Source organism: Gracilinanus agilis, chromosome 1 (assembly GCF_016433145.1).
Source record: "Gracilinanus agilis isolate LMUSP501 chromosome 1, AgileGrace, whole genome shotgun sequence".
Taxonomy (NCBI): Eukaryota; Metazoa; Chordata; class Mammalia; order Didelphimorphia; family Didelphidae; genus Gracilinanus; species Gracilinanus agilis.
In genome coordinates this window covers 709,826,325-709,832,324 of record NC_058130.1, presented here as the reverse complement: position 1 = coordinate 709,832,324, position 6,000 = coordinate 709,826,325, and the positions used below count along the sequence as shown (strand labels likewise).

Genomic DNA, 6,000 nt, shown 5'->3' with positions numbered 1-6,000 from the left:
CCCTTCTCCACCGGCCCCTCTAAAAGGTTCACCATCACCACTCTAGGATGTCCTTGGCCTTGTCAGTGTCTAGGTGGTGGCACAGTAGATAGAATGTTAGGCCTGAAATAAGGAAGTGTCATCTTTTTGAGTTCAAATCTGACCTCAGATACTAGCTGGGTAACCCTGAGCAAGTCACTTAACCCTGTTTGCCTCCATTACCTCATTTGTAAATGAGCTGGAGAAGGAAATGGCAACCCACTCCAGTGTCTTTGCCAAAAAAAAAACCCAAACCTCCAAAAGGGCCACAAGGAGTGAGACAGGATGAAAAACGAGTGAACGACAAAGAACTGAGCCAAATGATTTAGTAGCAAGTGCCCTTAGATTTCATATCCTGCCTCTTCTATTCTCTACCTTGGGCAAATTAATCTCCCTGGACTTCAGTTCCCTCATTTATGAAATGGAGTTGGATTAGATTATTTCTCAGGTGTGTTCTAGGTCAAAATCCAGAATCTTACAGGCTACCTAGAACTGAAAGTGCTCCATGTGGGGGATTGCTTAGGACCTTTGCCCAAAGTGTAACAACCTGGCTTCACACAAGGTCTCAGTCTCACACAATAGGGTCAGGACCCGTTCCAGCTCACCACATCATTTCCCTCCGTTCACTAAATCTAATAATTTAGAACCAACTTAATCCATCTTTTCCACATTTTTTTTTCTGGTGATGATCTCTTTATCTTGGCCAGGCTATCCATATAAGCAGGCGCTACACACAGATGGGTATGGAATGCTGATTGGCACAGAAGCTTCAACCTGACTTATTTCTGACCTGGGTTAGACCTCAAGCACCTTGGTGCCTCCACACCACTCCCCACTCCCAGGACTCACGATAATGGTGACAAACAAGGGACACACCAGATTTATTTTGGCCCCCTGGAGCTTAGAACTCCCTAGCTCTAGCAATCCACCAGCCTTATATGCACATGTTTGTGGTTCATGGGCATAAAGTCAGAGTGATCTCTCTACCATCTCACCAAGGCTATGCCATGCAGCAGAGTAGGGATATCCTTTCAGAATGGCAGGCATTGGGAATGTCCAGCCCACTCTGATGATCCAGGGCTCTGGATCCACTTTGCCTTTGTTCCTGGGGCTCTCTGGGATTCCTATTCAAACATTAAGGCTCTGTTCTGGATGCTAGGATACAAAGAGAGACACAGCATAGACCCTACTCTCAAGAAACTCTCAGCCTAATGGAGGGAAGGACAAGAACGTACCATAGGAGGGAGGTAAGATGACAGAGACCATTGGCACGACAGTGGGAAAAGCTCAGAAGTCAGTGCAGGTCTAGTTCAGATCTTAACCATGACATTGAGTAAAGAGCTTAAGCTCTCTAGGCCTCAGTTCCCTGACTTGTAAATGAAAATAATATCTGCACTGCTAGAAGCTGAGTGGTTCAGCAGACAGTGCTCCAGTCTTGAAGCCAGGAAGATCTAACGTCAAGTTCTGCCTCTTGACACTTGCAGGCAGAGTGATCCTGGGCAAGTTCCTTAATCCCTCAGTGCCCCTTGTAGAGAAGAGTGCTAACATGCATCAGGTGAGGGCTTTTCCTCTTCTAAGAATTCCTTATTTCAAAACGCCACAGAGACTAGTTCCTCTCCTACTTACCTCAAGAGGGGGTTGGGAGGAAAATGTTTTGTGTGTTCTTTAAAGAGCCCCAAAATTTCATTAGAAGATAATTGAAGGAGAGATTATTGGGAGGAGGAAAGGGAGAAACTGTGATCAGGGAGTCCTAGAGGAAGTGGCATTTGAATTTTGCTTTGAAGGAAGGAAAGGACATCAGTAGACGTGAGGAGCTCATTAGAGGTAAAGGGCACAGAGACTGGAGGACAGAGAGCAAAGCACCACAAGATGGCACAGTGGATAGATGGAGCACTGGGCCTGGAGTTGGGGAGACCGGAGTTGAAATCTAGCCTCTGACTTTTTACTAGTTGTATGTCTCTGGGCGAGTCACTTAACTGTGATCTGCTTCAGTTTCCTTATCTGTAAAATTGGCATAATAATGTCACCTCCCAAAATGATTGTAAGGATCATTGTAAAGTGTTTATCTCAATGTCTGGCACATGGTAAGTCCTATAGAAATGTTAGCTCATAATTCATTTTGACTAGAACTAGGAGTAAAAAGGAAGGACAATTAGGTGGCACAGTGGGTAGAAAGCCAGATCTGGAGACAGGAGCTCCTGAGTTCAAATGTGACCTAAGACATTACCTAGCTGTGTGACCCTGGGCAAGTCACTTAACATCAGTTGCATAGCCCTTGCCCTTCTGTCTTAGAATTGTTACTAAGAAAGAGTAAGTATTTAAAATTAAAAAAGTGAAAGGGAGAAGTGTGCAGTAGGGCTGGAAAGGGAGATTGAAGCAAGGTTGCTGAAGAACTTGAACGCCAGGACTGAGGACTCACACTTTCTTGGAAGAGAGAAAGGGCAGAGTCAGAGAAGCTGGGTTATGTGGTAGTTAGTTCTATTCCTGCCCCAGAAACCAGATATACAACCCTGGGCAAGTCAATAATCTCTGTCTCTGTTCCTCCTATGAAATGGGAGAAGATAATAGCACCTATTTCCTAGGGTGGTTGTGAAGATAAAATGAGATATTTGGGAAGTGCTATGTGCTGGCTATCATCACCATCATCCTGAGAACAGAAGTCACTTGGGCAGTGAATGATGGGAGAGGGAAGAAAGTAGAGGCCAGTGCAATTAGGAGGCCACTTCGGCAATACAGGCCAGAGGCCAGGAGGGCCCAAACTAGGGCAGAGGCAGCAGGAGCTGAGAGAAGAGATTATCAGAACCATAGCAGTGGCAGCAGGACTTGGTGAATGATTGGAAGGGGGAGATAAGGGGAGAGAACAACAGTTCCCATGTCTACAGGATTTTACAGTTTGAATATTACTTTCCTCGCCCATAGATAGACAGTGCAGGCGTTATTATTGTTGCTGTCATTCAGTGGTTTCAGTCGTGTCCCCCTCTTTGTAAACCCATTTTGGATTTCCTTGGCAAAGACACTGGAGTGGTTTACTATTTCCTTTTTCCAGCTCATTTTACAGATGAGGAAAGTGAGTCAAACAGTATTAAGTGACCTGCCCAGGGTCACCCAGCTAATAAGTGTCTGAGGTCAGTTTGGACTCGGATCTTCCCAACTTTAGGCCCAAAGCTCTGTGCGATGCACCACCTACCTGGCCCCTTCTCTGCCTTTTTATAGAGGAGGAAACCTGGGTCTCCAGAGCTTAAAACCACTTGCCCAAGGTCTCACACACAGTGGTACTAAGTGGCTGAGTGGGATTTAAACCCCATCCTCTCCAAATTCACCCTAGCATTCAGGATTCTTTCCACCATGGCCTGACCTCTTTCTGGAGTGCTGGTTCTGATTCTCTGGCCAAGGAAAGGTTTCACAAGAGTTTGTTCCTTAAACCCAGCCCTCCAGGCTCCCTTATTACTGTGGTGTCCAAGAGGTCCCCGCTCTGCCTCTCCTCTGAGCAGAAGGGAGTCTGCCTGCCTTGACACAGGCTTTGAAGCAGCTGGGCAAAGTGAGGGAGTCGGACAGAAAATGGAGTGTGATCCGGGGGCTGTGATAAGAGGTAGTACCCAGGACCTGAGAGGTGACGAGACTCCTCCAGGACTCTGCCCTGGACGGACCTCACCAACAGTTCTGGTTGCCCAATCTGGAGTTGGAACATTTAAGATCATGAAGGATAAGAATCTGATGAAAGAACTGGAGATGAGTGGTCTGTGGAAAAGAAGGCTCAGGAAGGAGATGATAATGCCCGTAAGCTTCTAAAGAGCTCCCATCTAGAAAAAAGATTACACTTGTTTTATGTGGCTCCAGGGGGAAGAATTGGGAGCCCTGGGAGGAAATTGCTGAGCCACAGATTTCAACTTCATGTAAAGAAAAGCTTCCTAACAGTTGGAACTCTCCTCGGGACACTGTGGCTGGCCTCTCATTAGTGGTCTTCCAACAAAGGACGGATGACCTCTCATGAGGTATGTATGTCCCGGGAGATTTCGATTACATGGCTTTGGATGTCCTAACTCGGGTTCCGAGATTCTAGCCAGGCTGGGATAATTGTTTCAGCTACTCTTGCTGTTCCAACCTGCTTGGCTATGAATGCAGAAGGAGGGAGGCCTCAAGGAGGCTATATAGATCATGGCATCCCTGACTTTGAGATGGATGGGATCCATACACCTCTGGATTAGGCTAGTGGGAGGAAAGCATGGCATCTTCTATTTCAGGGAGGCCCATGATTTCTACACTCCCACAGGAGGCTCATGTTCTTCTCCCACCAGAGGGTAGAATTTGAATAAAGTCAATATGGCTAGTAGAGTTGGATGAATTCAGAACTATGGTCTAGTCAGACCCACAGAGTAATCATTAATGGTACCATCTCGCCAAGTCTCTTTGAAGTACCCCCTGGAAGCTATGTTTGGGCCTGTGCTGTCTCAAATTTTAAATCACTGGTTTAGATAAAGGCATGGGTGGCATATTTATCAAATTTGTGGAAACTACAAATCCGGGAAGAACAGCTAACATATCGGATAATAGAATCACGATCCAAAAGGTCTCTCTTTTTTATAAACCCTTACTTTTGTCTTAGAATCAATACCATGTATTGTTGGTTCCAAGGTAGAAGAGTGGTAAAGGCTAGGCAAAAGGGGTAAAGTGACTTCCCAGGGTCACAAAGCTAGGAAGTGTCTGAGGCCAGATTTGAACCCAGGACCTTCTGGCCTGTTCTCAATCCACTGAGTCACCCAGCTGCCCGCCAAAAGGTCTTGACAGGCTAGAATATTGGGCTAAATAAGGTGAAATTTAATGGACATAAATGTAGTCTTAAAGTTAGATTCAAACAATCAACCAGCAAGCCCAAGGCAGATGATTTGTGGTTAGAGACCATTAGTCTGAAAAAGATCTGGGGGTTTGGGTGCCCTGCAACCTCAATAAAAAATCAGCAAGGTGATGAGACACCCCAAAAGGGCATTTAAGTTTTGGGCTGCACTAAGAGAAGGTTTTCATTAATGAGTCCATGAGGGTGGTCCTGTTCTGGCCTGATTATATCTCATAATCGCTTCTAGGCACCACATTTTAGAAAAGTCATTGATAAGCTGCAGAGCATCCACCAGAAGGGAACCAGAGTGGTATGTGGCCTCAGTTGACTGATCAATAAACACCCATTTATGTTTTACAGTTTTTATTTTTATATTCTTAAAAAATTTTTTAGTTCCAAATTCTCTTCCTCCCAATCTCACCCTCCCTCCCTTCCATCCTTTCCCCTTCCCCGAAGACAGAAAGCAATCTGATACAGTCAACCACTAAGCACCCATTTATGAAGGATTTGATTGCTGGAAGACCGGTGGTGGTTCACTCTTCTCACCTTTGAATGCTCACAAATATATAGCTATCTCTAGTACTCTCTCACCTGCTTTTATATAGAAGAATAGACCCACCATGGAGAGAAAAATAGCTCTGCTCTGCTCATAACCATGCGTTGACTTGCATGTAGGGAGCAGGCTGCTGCTGCCTTCTCTCTCTCCCATCCTAGAGGCTTACTGAAGCCCTTGCCTCAACCACTACCAGAAAGAGATCATTTTGGCTTGTGTCTTTTGGGCTAACTCTCATTTCCTACCCAGGAGCCAATCAAAGAAACAAATTTTTCATCATCTAATTAAGAAGACAAGAAACAACAGTCCTAGAACACCCAGGAGTACTCTGGAGCAGAGAGTTGGGCCCTTCTTTACACTTTATCACCAGCTTACAGAAGCCGACTCACCAACAACCACACGGGTGATTGCATCAGGCAGAGCACATTGCTCATGGTCCAAAGGACTGGGCTAGGGCTGGTTACAGATGTCAGAAAAAAAAACTCTTAACAATTAGAGTTATTCTAAAGTAAATGGGTGGGGGTAGCTCAGTGGATTGAGAGTCGGGCCTAGAGACGGGAGGTCCTAGGTTCAAATCTGGCCTCAGACACTTCCCAAC

The 6,000-nt window shown here is 45.6% G+C and overlaps 1 long non-coding RNA gene across 3 annotated transcripts; it reads left to right on the top strand.

The window, feature by feature from the left end:
* Positions 1-231: 231 nt before the first annotated feature.
* On the top strand, positions 232-5,185 carry LOC123232067. 3 transcript variants are annotated; one of them, XR_006505137.1, is made up of 5 exons: positions 232-812; positions 1,178-1,265; positions 1,503-1,573; positions 3,856-4,010; positions 5,097-5,185. It is a non-coding gene; the product is annotated as an uncharacterized LOC123232067 (long non-coding RNA). The 3 variants fall into 3 exon arrangements; XR_006505136.1 differs by having other exon boundaries at positions 232-1,265; XR_006505138.1 differs by lacking the exon at positions 1,503-1,573 and having other exon boundaries at positions 232-1,265.
* Positions 5,186-6,000: the final 815 nt, after the last annotated feature.